Raw genomic sequence first — 14,711 nt, 5'->3', positions numbered from 1 at the left:
TTTTAATTAATTAATTTATTTATTTATTATTTTATTTTATTTTTTTTTTAATTTTTGGGTTGCTACATTCTTCCCCCCATTCGAAAATTCGTCCTCGAATTTTCGAATAAACAAGAGGAAAAGAAGATTATTAGAATAAGTGCAATCATTACTCCTCCAGCTATGCAGAGATTGGTAAAACATTTATTCTTCAAACTCTTCGTATATTATATATAACATTCTACTGCTCTCTGATTCTACTATAGTGTCCTATTTATCATCATCTCTTTCTAGAGATGCTCTTATCTCTTGGCTATTCATTGATCATTTTTCTGACATCTCAAGTATTTACAATACCTCTCTGTTCTCGACTTGATGTCTCATAATCATAATTGGCTTGGTGCTTACCTCTCTTTCATTGCATCCTAACATGTCTCTTAGTGATTTTGGTCCCCATTTTTCTATTCTAACAACCTCTGTTCCCCAATAACATAACTTATGTTCCTTATTCCATGGTATCCTATGAGACGTTTTCCTGTAGCACCCATCATAGGCATTCCGTTCAAAATCTTTACTTGTCCTATGACCTTAATAGTCAACACCTATGCATCTTCTTATTTTCACGATACTTCAAATTTCCAATCTATTTGTGTCATCACTAAGGTACTTAGACCAACCTCTGTCCATCTTAGGTAACTAGTTAAGTGGAATTCCATCTAAGGGCTAAGTGTACCATTTATCAACATTGGAAAGCAAACTGGATCTCTTCTTTTATATGAAAAAAGTGTTTATATTCCCTGATAACTCAATCCATGTGACTTTATCGTTTCTCACTCCTCCTCTGGAATAAGAATATCCTGACTTCTTTATAAAGCTTCTTATTATGTAGCTTACTTCTGATACATTGGCACTTAGATCAAGGCTCCACTACTCCTTTAATCTATCATCTCATAATAACTTGTTTTAAACATTTCTTAGTGTGTTCCTAGCATACCTATTCCTTCTTATCCTCATCATTACAACTAGCTCTACCGAGCTTTCTTCCTGTTCTTTGGATCTTATCCATTTACTTTTCATATTTCTGCTATCGTTGATATCTTTTCAACATGCTGTACTTATTCCTTAATCTTAGTCCTATCTCACCCTTACACCTTTTTCCTTCAAAGATGTTCATCACATCATCAACTTTAACTTTCTTTTTATTTCTTAGTCTTATCTTGATTACTAGTTCCATTACTTCGAGAATTCTAACTTTACGATTGACTCCTACCAGCACATTCTTTACATCATGTGACACTCGTAATTAACTATAGAAAATTCTCCTTGTATTTCCTTTCCTAACTTGACCATCAAAACATTATCATTTTGTAGGAAATTGCTCAACATGATTAGATAGAAGCCCCATAAACTATAAGTTCCATTTGAACTAACATGGCTGTGGGAAACATGTGCCATGCCTCAATTCCAAATAAGATACTTTACGCGTTCATTTTCCTTAATATAATCACATATACTGCCCATAGCTTTCCAAACTTCAGCCTCAACTTTTTCCATTAGCAACAATTTCATTCACTGTAACTCATTAGCAAATAACACTTCCTCCGCTTATAGTTCAAAAGGGTTATAAGCCCTGGTAACTAGCTCGATTTAACTCCTCCTGTCACCTCTCTGATTATTCTTTCATACTTAACATTAGGTACACCATTATCGTCATTTTCGCCTGGCAAGATTGGATATGTGCTATCGCCCATCAAATTTTCAATTAATTGGGTCACTTTGACATGACCTCTCTTCTTAACATAATCTCCTAGAATTGAAATATGAGCAAATTTGGAAAGAAGGAGAAATATTCTCCCACCATTTATGGTATACCATTGTTTGATGAACAAGATTTAGCTCATACCCCTTAGTTTCCCTTTTTAGTTTCATTATTTCTTTGTAATTATTATGCTTTTTTACAAGATATCAGTTGTATCTACCATTTGTTATACTGTTGTTTTACCTGACATATCATCTTAGAATTTATTATTTCCTTTTTACTCTCCATTTATCTTCCATACTTATAATTATTTGTCCAATGCTCCTTATACTTGGTTATATTCTAGAAGATAAAAGCACTCACAGATTCTTTCAGATCTACTCCAATCTTAACAATAATCACTCCTCTAGTCCATGCACTTCTGGGTTCCATAACTTGACAATGTCCTTCCTAATGCCATCATTTTCTACACTCTCCATCCTTAGTTTTTTGTTTATGTCGTTTACCCTTCCCAGAACCACATTCACCTCCTCGGTATCTTGGCTCTATTCTTCCTAATCTTATCATAATATGTTTTTCCAGTTTATTCTTTAGCTAACTCTTTTTATCTTACCCAAATCCGAACTTTCACTCTTCCACTCTTTAGCTCTATTTTCTTTTTGAACCTGATTGTCATGTCATAAACTTATACCTTTTCACTATCCCTACCATGTCATCTATACCTCAATGTTACTCGGAATTGATCCTCTAACTACCCTAGCTAAACTTCTACTAGCATTCAAGCTATCTCTCCTATTGCATTTAAACCACACTCCATATATATATATATATATATATATATATATATATATATATATATATATATATACACACACACACACACACATATTCTATGATTTATCGATGCTAACTTTTGTCCTTTTTCTTTTACTTTATTTGGAGTATACTTTTTTTTTTCTTAAGCATTAAGAAGATAAGGAAGAACTTAGGGAATTACAGTCATACTTCTCCTTCATGATCTCTGTTTTTACCCTTTTGGACTACATACTACCCCCTATTACCTTAGGGAGGGGATCTGTAGCAACTCTAATTTTTCATATCCATTTAATTAGCTGAAACTTAAAATACTAGGTATCCAAACCCGTCATTCAAATTAAATGCTTACATACATCTTGATCTTACATCTTGTTATTCCTACATAGAACTTGCCCTCTCCAAAACACATGAGCTAACAACTCTCTATCTCACGCAACAGTCTCATCTGGGACACTATTTCATAAGTCATCATTATCAGTAATAACCTTCTATCCCTTTTGAAAATATAGGACTATACCCTAACTTACTGCAACAAAGGTACTACATTTACCCCCTTGCCAAAACCATGTCAAATTAATGTCTCCCTTATTATATCATAGCTTTGTAAATCATCAATTCATAGTTCCAACCTTCTCTAAGTAGTAGGGTTGTACTTTACACCGTGCTGATACACACAAGGTATACTATTCTCACTAAGCTCTAAGCAAAACGTCTGTCGTACTGCAAAAATCATCCAAAATTCCATACCGAAGACCAGATGGTCTCACTTTACGGATGTCACCTTTACTTTGCAACTAATCTGCAACCTCTGGTCTGATGGCAACTCTTGATGTAACTCTAGCTCATGCTAGGGTAACCGAGTCACTAACTCTAGTTATCACCCAACTGTGACCTTTCAATATTCTAACTCTAGACCTCTAACCAGGAATTCCCAACTCCTCTGCAGATATAGAAATCTGTTTTGGCATAATTGTATCAAAACAGAGGCCATCCGCAAACACCCTCATTATGAAGCACCACAGGGATAAACGCAGCTCTACACAATAATCTCATATCGGTACTGTAATCTGCAGCTTACAGAGCAGACATCGAGAATATTGCATAATTACTACGATACGTCTTGAAAGACTAGGTCTCCTAATTTCCTATCTCTCTCAAATCTACTATTATCATAAACTTACTCTGACTAGGTCATCCACTGACGACTGCCAGCAATGGTATCCTCACCCTTATAACTCACCTTTATGTACTCTTGCCTAGCACTAGGTAGGTAAACCACTTAGACCCATACTGATAAAAACATAGTATTTCTTGGAGTATGTGTTTTCATGGTAGACCTCAATACGTCTGCTAAATCTATTTTATGTCACCATGCACTTCACAAAACCGAGGTGCTAAACTGAAACACTCTTATACTAACCGAGGAATAACACAGAATCTAGAAACAAGGATTTACAGAAGAAAACAAAACAAAATCCTATACTTCGCATGTGAACTCCTAATTGGACTCTTCTTAAAGCTTTAGACATGTACTTCCCATGAATCTGGAGCCTAAGTTCTGATACCAACTTTGTCAAGACCCAACCTATGGGCCGGACAGGCACTAGGACCTGGGCCAGCCTAAAGCCCCCAAGGCCCGTAGTAAGCCTAACTATTCCTCAACCCAATTTTAAGGCCTATTTGGGCCCAATTTCAAGAATTCAACCAGACAAAGTTCGACAGTAAAATGGACAATTCAACGGGGAGTTTTTGAATCGCTCGACCTGTAAACATAATATATAATAATTTCGAGAGCTCAACTCACTCTCCACATAATCAAAATATCATAACTCAAATAAGAGCTCAGCTCCCTCATCCAATCTCATCATGCATACAGTTAATAATTTTACAGGTCCAACATAACTTTTATAATACAGGCCCAAAATAAAAATAAATGCTTTTAATACACGTAGAATCTAAAATTTAACTCAATTGTACAAAATACATTAAATGCTATTAATGGACTTGCGAAGAAGAAGAGCAGGTTAGCTACAACAAATAATCCTCCTGTAGCCTGAAAAAATAGATGAACAAGAGTGAGCGTTCAACTCAAAGAGTAAAATATAAATTTTAATCATAATCTCTATAACTATCTAAAGCTAATGCACCCTGTGGAATGAAATACAACATCGTCATAATTTTCATATCATAACAGCAAAAAGGCAATTTGGAGCACTCACACACCCAACACTGTTAAACAATACATATATGGGAGCTGATCCCCTATACAGCCCTCTTAATCCAACCTCTATCAGTGAGTGTCTCTCAAGCCGGACTTTCGCTTAATAAACTAAATGCGGGGTCCCAGCGAGTGTCTCTCAAGCCGTATCTACCCCGAAGGATCAGGTCCCAGCGAGTATCTCTTAAGCCGTGTCTACCCGTCCTGTCCATATCCAATACCATACCACACGTATGCCACACACACACACAGCTCTAAATTACCACAAACAACATCCATGGCACTTCAATAATTATGAATGTAATATAAAATGTGCCTAGTGTTTAACTACATAGATATATATTTATAAGTGATGCATGGGCATGCTTGAACATATAATAATATCGAAATTACAATTAAAATTAATATTTTACTCACAAACTTGAACCGAGGTCATCATGTGGTGAAAGCAGAGGAGGAAGGTCATCTCTCACCTGACAATTTCATTGCAATTATTTAATATATTTGACTCAATACAAGTTTAGAAAAGACCAAAGATACCCTAAGTTGTGCTGAAAATCCAACAAAGTCTCCCCTATACCCATGACCTACCCAACCTGCAAAATGGTTCAAATAACACTTCTAAACTCAACCCATATCTCATCATCATTATATGGCTCCTCCTGGACCCTCCAAACTAAGCAATAATCACAACATCAGACAACTCAATTATAAGACTTCAAAACTAACATTTTTCAAAAACTATCCAAACTAACTTTAAAAATTCTATAAACCTGCCCCGCGATCCTTAACAATATTATAAGGCTATTGCAATAGGAATCGTAATTTTCTAATCACCAATGAATATTTTATTCAATTCCATAAGTTTCCAACAGCTAACATATTCTTAATTCAACCCAATTCAATATTCACATATTTAAACCTCCATCCTCAAGTTTCAACCAATCATATAAAATTTAAATATCATAATTTCAAATAATCTTATATGCCCATATGCTAAAAATCTAACTAAAATCCATCTATATTTTTCAAAAATATTCTATAATCACTCAAAAATTAAATAAACACTATAGAATATCTCCAAATAATTTTACTCTCATCATATATTTTTTTTAGAATTTTTCTCCAATTTTTTCTGTTTAAGAAACACTGCATTTATGCTCCACAGACAGAGAAATAATGAAAATAATCTTATCCGAAGCTTATTTGTGTCTCAAAAATTCTAAAAATTTATGAGGAAGCCTCTGGAAGTTGAATCATCTCCAAAGCTCACCGGAGCCACCGCCATAACCACCGCGCATGGTGGCCAGCCACTGGTCGCCGGCAACATTTGTCAGATCTGATCATACCATCATGTTCCTCTCCTCTCCCTCAATCCATAGGTAGTTTCAAATCGTCAATTCAACGGTTGGATCGTCATAGATCTGACCCAAAAGCTTGAAAAATCCAAAACTTCTCTCCTCCATATCTTACTCATTCGACCTCCATTTACTGCAAAATTAATATCAAAAGAAAGCTCTCGAAACAAGCTTTCCAATGCTACCTGAATCGCATCGATCGGACGTCAGATGAAGCCAGAATCGTGTTGGAAAGTTGCTATCCACTATTCGCGTGTTGATGAGGAAAACTCATCCATTTGCTCATTCTTGGCTGACCATGGTGGCCGGAGGCTCGTACCGAAAGAAAAGGAGGGGAGGAGAGTAACGGAGAGAGTTTTTAGGGGCTGCTTTTTTTTTGATTTCTGGGAATGAACTTGGACAGCATGTTGTCCAGATTCATTCCCGGAAAAATTTTAAATTTTAAATATTTAATTTAATTTTTAATTTATTTATTTATTCATTTATTATTTTATTATTTTTTTAAAAATTTTTAGGTTGTTACAGTAATAATACAAAGAAACATAACAAAAACAAAAAAAAACAATAAAGAAAATATAGTATAATTAAGACATTCCACAACACCAAAACTTAATTTGATACGATCATAATATATTTAAACAAATTGTTTAAATTACCAAGATCAATATAATAATATTAAAAAATATTAAAAAAATCTATAAAAATTAAAATAAATAAATAAATAAATAAATAAATTAGGTTATTACAATTTATTCACCGTTAATAAAAATATTTTCATCTATAAAGAAAATATGTGCAGACATTTCTACTCTAAATTAATTTTAATTTACAGTATATGACATTTAAAAAATAAATAAATTAATAATAATAATAATTTTTAATTGAGTTTAACATTTTTAATAATATCTTTTAAATAATTAATAATATTTTTCAGATATTATAATATTAATAATAGTATATATTCAAGTTCATAATATTAATAATAATAAAAAAAAGCTCACAATATTATATATTCAAGATGACCGATATGAAGCCATCTAATTGACAAATAATTTTTTTGTGGCCTCTATTCTCATGAAGATCTTTCAATTCCACGTGGCAAAACGGGAACCTCCATATCCCTAGAAAAATCTGCATGGAAATCCACATCCAATCCAATAACCAATAGAATTGAGCTGATGTGGAGATTTCCTAATCTACAAATCTTCTCAACTTCCAATATAACACTTTCATCTCGCTGCAGCTCCCTCGACCTCCACAGCCAAACCTGCTAAAATATAGGCAAAAGCTTCACAACGCAATTTAGCCATGGCAACCTCTGCAATCCAACACTCTGCATTTGCTGGGCAGACCGCTTTGAAGCAATCAAATGAGCTCGTCCGCAAGATTGGTTCATTCGGCGGCGGTCGCATTTCCATGCGCAGAACTGTCAAGAGTGCTCCACAAAGCATTTGGTAATTATTATTTTTAATTACAGATTATTATTAGCATAATTTCTTAACAACTTCTATTTGTCTATACAATAAAATACTTCTGAATGTTTTTCCTGAAGTTGGTGGATATTTCTTGGTTACAATCAAAGATTTCTTTTGAATTTTGAGGCTTTATTTTTATATACTTTGGTAAATTTTTATGCTAGGAAGAGGAATTTTAATTGGACCAAAAATTTTAGCCATACTCGATTAATTTATATTATATTAGCTAAAAATATAATTAATCTCCCACCCAATAGACGGTCCTTCTAATTTCACATCAGATGTGAAAAGTGCGCGTATGTAGAGCTTATGTACATGAGTTATATAGAAACAAGAATCATTGTCTCATAGCCTTTTATTTAATTTATATTTCTTTTAAATTAAATTTTTTTATCTATTATATTTACAAACATTTCTCTTAAATTAAAATTTTTCATCTATTATATTTCCAACCATCGAATTGATAAAAATAAGAAATCTTTCAAACAAGAACTTTCAGAATCAACGCATTGAGGATCTAACCACATAAATTGTAATTGATAAAACAGGTATGGCCCAGACCGCCCAAAGTACCTGGGTCCATTCTCTGAGCAAACTCCATCTTACCTTACTGGTGAATTCCCTGGTGACTATGGATGGGACACTGCTGGTTTATCTGCAGATCCTGAGACATTTGCTAAGAACCGTGAGCTTGAGGTAATTCACTGCAGATGGGCCATGCTTGGTGCACTTGGCTGCGTCTTCCCTGAAATCCTTTCGAGGAATGGTGTCAAATTTGGCGAGGCAGTTTGGTTCAAAGCTGGAGCCCAAATCTTTTCTGAAGGTGGTCTTGATTACCTTGGCAACCCAAACCTTATCCATGCTCAGAGCATTCTTGCAATTTGGGCTGTCCAGGTTGTGCTAATGGGATTTGTTGAAGGCTATAGAGTTGGTGGAGGACCACTCGGTGAAGGACTTGATCCCATTTACCCTGGTGGTGCCTTTGACCCTCTGGGACTAGCTGATGATCCTGACGCATTTGCAGAATTGAAAGTCAAAGAGATTAAGAACGGACGTTTGGCAATGTTTTCCATGTTTGGATTCTTTGTTCAGGCTATTGTGACTGGAAAGGGACCTATTGAGAATCTCTATGATCACTTAGCTGATCCAGTGGCTAACAATGCATGGGCTTATGCCACTAACTTTGTACCTGGAAAATGAAGAGAGAATCAGGTTACAACATTACTCAGTCCTGGTCCTTCTAATTTCTTGAAATGTTACTTTCTTATTGTGGACTCCATCATTACTCGTGTTTTAGTAGTGGAAATCAAGCATTGTATCAACAAAGCGTCAGATCAGATTTCTCCCTGCATGAACCTATGTATTTGGTACGAATATGCCATAAATTACTTTAAAAATTTTCATCAAAACATGACTTTCCACAACAGCAATATCAATCCTTCAGAAGCCACAATAATAGTTCAGATCGAGAAACACCTGGAACATTCAACATAACCAAGTTCCTAATATGGAATTCCAAGCTATTCTCATCTCTCCCTTTGCAAACAGCATATAGGTAAAATAATTAAAAGTACACTGGAATAAAAGAAGGTTTTGGCCTTTGGCACTGTCAATAAATGGATGTTATCTGATGGCATATATAGCATAGTTGCTGTTAATTACAAGACCAATAATCATTAAGCAATTTTGTTAATGTAATGGGGTTGCTAATTATATTTTATCTGAGGTAAATCATAGAAAAGTGATATGCTTCTTAGTTTGTTGTTTCCATTACTGGTTTAGGTGTTCATTTCTAATGGAACACTTTCTCACCATATTCATATTCATGAGCAAGACCAATGAAGAATCTTCAAGTACTTCTATGGGAGCTTCGCTTCAGAATTGCAAGTGAATTTGCTTCCATATCAAAGGCATGTGCAAGTTTGTCTCTGTATGGGCCCAATTGGGAGGAAAGAGTTTGGAACTTAATTTCTCATGGACACGTGAGTTCAGACGAAAACGCGTGGGGTAGTTTAGGTAATTAAAAAAAGGTTTATGTCATATATTAATTATTAAGCTATGGCACTGGAGCTATTTTATTCATGTAAATGTAATACTTTGTATTTAGATTCCTTATTATAAATTGTATATGTATCCTTATACTATTCAAACTCTAATGCACAAGGAAAATCACCATTTTTATATTGAAAATTTTTTATTTATACTTATTTTACTGTAGATTCAATATATAATATATATAATAAGATTCACATATAAAATGAGTATGATTAAATTGAATATGATTCATATTTTTATATTTTAAATTTATATATATTAAATTCATAATAAAGATCTTGATAAATTTTTTACATGTAAGATTATACTATCAATTACTCCTTTTATAATAAATAAAATTATATAATTAAAATTGCGCTTAGAGACGAACGCATAATGGAATATGTATATTATATGATAAATCTCTAATTCAATTGTTTTCATCAACCAATGACACAAATAAATAATAATAATAATAATAGTACTTTAAATTTTGTTTTTATATCTTTATTTAAATTTTTTTATTTATAAAGTATTCTAAATAGATATTTAATTTTATATTATTTAATTATTATTATTATTTTAATTTTAAAATATTTTTTAAGAATTATAATATTACAATTCCATAAATTTATTATTATTATTATTATTATTATTATTATTATTATTATTATTATAAAGTTAATGAATTATGATCACAATATATCTATTTAAAAAGAAATTGGGGAGGGCCCCAGGCAACAACATGCGTCCGTCTTTTGGCGCCATTAATTTGAAAAAAAAAATTATGCTAAAATAAAATAAAATAATTAACATTAATTAACATAATTAATCCTAATTAATCTAGTAGTAAGGTGAGACCTTTTTAGGAATTGAAGAATATATATATCCAGCTAAAGTACGACTTATTGTTTCAAGCATTAGTATTTAGTTTGAGGTAAAGTTAATTATTTAGAAACTCAAATTTGCTAAAATATTAAACCTCTGATTCAAATTAACCTTATTAACTATTTAAAAGAAAACAACTGAATATAATTAAGCCAACAAACATAAAAACAATAAAAATTCCACTTCCCAGTATAAATCTTACCAGAGTTTTTTAAAAAAGCCAAAATTCAAAAGCAATATCTGATTTTACCCAATATATATTTACCAACTTGGTTCATGAACGTTATGAAAGCCTTCTCAAGTCTTCTTTGCAAATTTAAGTGAAGACAAAGAGAAATTTGAGGAGGAAATTTTACGTCAGGAGTTGATATGAAATAATAAATAAATGATAATTATATATATATAAGCAAGGTAGTTATAGATTTTTAGGATCTATCCATTTATACACAATTGATTCGAATCACATATTTATATATGTTTACTCAAATTAAATTATCATTTTATATAAAATATTTATGAAAATAAACTCAATTTATCTCATGAGCTTTTAAGAAACATCCAATTTAATTAAATTTTAACTTTTTATCTAATTTAATTTTTTTACTTTTAGTTTAAGTTTTAAATCAGCTCAATACGTAACTCATTTATCTTTTGTTAATTTGTTTTATGTCCTTTTTAGAAATGTACAATTTAACACATTTTCAATTTTTAATTTAATTTAATCCTTATACTTTTGGTTTAAGTTCAAATTGATATAATGTGTAATTCATCACCACTTGGTGATGAGTTGCTTTTTTTTTTTTTTTTAAATAAGCTCAATTTGCCACTATACCTTTTAGGAATATATTATTTGATTCATTTTTAACTTTGGATTCAATTTAGCTCTTCTACTTTAATTTAAATTTAAATTGGCCCAACGATGCGACTCACTCACCCCTTGGTGTATGAGTTTTTTTTTTTTTAATATTTTTACTGTTAATTAGTTAATTATTTTTTAACATTAATTAAATAATTACAATTAGTTATTTTTATATATTTAACTGTTTAACATGAATTAATAATATGGAAAAAAAATAATATTTTATACTTTTAATTTTATTTGTTTATAATTTTCTAATTTTAATCAAGAAAATGAAAATATAAAATAATAATTTTTTTTATTTTAAATAATTAAAATTAATCATAATCATAATTTTTATTTTTAATTAATTATATGAAAATAAAAATATTTTTTTATTATTTTTCAATTTAATTAATTTATTTTTAATTAATGAATGAAAATATAAAAATAATATTTTTTCATACTTTCATTGTAATTACTAATATTAAATATTATTTTTGTTATTTAATTTAATTAATTATAAAAAATAAAAATAACATTTTAATATTAAAAAATAAATAAAATAAAATATTAAAAGATAGCAAAATACTTAATTTAACCTTTATACTTATTGAGAAAGTCGAATTTAGTAAATTTTTAATTTTTTATTTAATTTAATCTAAAAATTTTAATTTAAAATCAATTTCAAAACTTAAAATTTGTCGGCTAAATTTTTTTAATTTTTTGATTTAAATAAAAAAATTAATAAATTTATTTTTTAATTTTGAGATTAAATTTTTTAATTTAAACTAAAAAATTTAAAAGTTTAATTTTTTTATTTTCTTAATTTTTAAAATAAATTTGACTTAAATTAAAAAATTTTTAATTAAATTGAATAATAAATTAAAAAAAAACTAAATTAAACTCTTTTAATGAATATAATAATAAAATTAAGTTTTAATTTATTAAAAAATAATACCTTTATAACAACTAGACTAATTTAAACTTAATTTAAATAAAAAAATTAAATTAAATTAAAAATTAAAATAGACTAACTTAAACATTATTAAAAGCACATGAGACAAATTTAACTTATTTTCGGATATTTATCAAGAAGAGAAATTTTTTTGCCATTTCATTTGTGGCCTCTATCCAATTCTAGAAAGATTTTTTCAAATCCACATGGCAATACAGGAACCTCTATATACCAAAAAAAAATCAACATGGAAATCCACATCCAATCCAATAACTAATAGAATTGTGCTGATGTGTTGATTTCCTAATCCACAAATCTTCTCAACTTTCAATATAATCCTTTCATCTCCCAGCTCCGCTGCACTGGACAAACAACTCCTCTGCAAAACTTGCCAAAAAAAAAAAAAAAAAAGAAGAAAAAGGCAAAAAGCTTCAGAAAGTAATTTACCATGGCAACCTCTGCTATCCAACACTCTGCATTTGCTGGGCAGACCGCTTTGAAGCAACCAAATGAGCTCGTCCACAAGATTGGTTCCTTCGGCGGCGGTCGCGTTTACATGCGCAGAACGGTCAAGAGTGCTCCACAAAGCATTTGGTAATTATTATTTTTAATTACGAATTATTATTAGCCTAATTTCCTAATAAAATACGTCTAAATGTCTTTTTTTTTTTAATAAGTAAAATTTTATTAATAAATTCAGGAAAAACTTGTCAAACAACATTCCAAATTAATCCGATTCTGAGACATTCGATCCATTAAAAAACCGAGATACAAAGTGAAAAAACTGGAACAGGATACAAAATAAAATACAAGTGACCAGTGGCTCTACAGCGAGCATGTCAAAACACAAACCATTACATATTTCTTGGGTAAAATCAAAGATTTCTTTTGAATTTTTGGATTTTTTTTTTATACTTTGGTGAATTTTTATGCAGGGAAGAGGAATATTAATTGGATAAAAAAAATTTTAGGACAAATTAATTTATACTTGTGAAATTTATATATAACTCCAATGGAACATTTAGCATCCTCTCCTAAAATTGAATTACTGAAAAGAACTTTGAGAATAGGTCCTTTGAGGATCTAACCGCATAAAATGTAACTGATGAAACAGGTATGGCCCAGACCGCCCAAAGTACTTGGGTCCATTCTCTGAGCAAACTCCATCTTACCTTACTGGTGAATTCCCTGGTGACTATGGATGGGACACTGCTGGTTTATCTGCAGATCCTGAGACATTTGCCAAGAACCGTGAGCTTGAGGTAATTCACTGCAGATGGGCCATGCTTGGTGCACTTGGCTGCGTCTTCCCTGAAATTCTTTCGAGGAATGGTGTCAAATTTGGCGAGGCAGTTTGGTTCAAAGCTGGAGCCCAAATCTTTTCTGAAGGTGGTCTTGATTACCTTGGCAACCCTAACCTTATCCATGCTCAGAGCATTCTTGCAATTTGGGCTGTCCAGGTTGTGCTAATGGGATTTGTTGAAGGCTATAGAGTTGGTGGAGGACCACTCGGTGAAGGACTTGACCCCATTTACCCTGGTGGTGCCTTTGACCCTCTGGGACTAGCTGATGATCCTGATGCATTTGCAGAATTGAAAGTCAAAGAGATTAAGAACGGACGTTTGGCAATGTTTTCCATGTTTGGATTCTTTGTTCAGGCTATTGTGACTGGAAAGGGACCTATTGAGAATCTCTATGATCACGTAGCTGATCCAGTGGCTAACAATGCATGGGCTTATGCCACTAACTTTGTACCTGGAAAATGAAGAGGGAATCAGGTTGCAACATTACTCAGTCCTGGTCCTTATTTCTTGAAATGTTACGTTCTTGTTGTGGACTCCATCATTACTCGTGTTTTAGTAGTGGAAATCAAGCATTGTATCAACAAAACATCAGATCAGATTTCTCCATGCTTGAACCTATGTATTTGGTAGGAATGTGCCATAAATGTATAAATTTTCGTCAAAACATGACTTGACTTTTCACAACAGCCGTTGGCACCGTCAATAGAGGTTGTTATATTCTATCTCAGGTAAATCATAGGAAAATTGTGAAGCTTCTTGGTTTGTTGTTTCCATTACTGGTTTATATGTTCATTTCTGATGGAACACATTCCCATCATATTCATAAACAGGACCAATTGCAAGTGAATTTGCTTCCATCGATCCAAAGCATGTGCAAGTTTGCCTCCTTATTGGTTCAATTGAGAGAGAGTTTAGAAAGTTTCAGACGAAAATTAATAATCAAGGTTTATGTCATAAATTAATTATTAGGCTGAATTTGGTTGATAGTAGAGTTTTATTCATGCAATACTTTGTATTTGAAAGACCCATTCCTTACAAATCGTATCCTTGTGCCACTGAAACTCTAATGCATAAGGAAAAATTA

The 14,711-nt window shown here is 31.7% G+C and overlaps 1 pseudogene; it reads left to right on the top strand.

The window, feature by feature from the left end:
* Positions 1-7,361: 7,361 nt before the first annotated feature.
* LOC110653313 (chlorophyll a-b binding protein 151, chloroplastic-like) lies at positions 7,362-14,349 on the top strand (annotated as a pseudogene).
* The last annotated feature ends 362 nt before the right edge of the window (positions 14,350-14,711 follow it).

This window comes from Hevea brasiliensis, chromosome 9 (genome assembly GCF_030052815.1).
Source record: "Hevea brasiliensis isolate MT/VB/25A 57/8 chromosome 9, ASM3005281v1, whole genome shotgun sequence".
Taxonomy (NCBI): Eukaryota; Viridiplantae; Streptophyta; class Magnoliopsida; order Malpighiales; family Euphorbiaceae; genus Hevea; species Hevea brasiliensis.
Note: the sequence above shows the minus strand (reverse complement) of the source record. Positions and strands in the feature narration are given on the sequence as shown.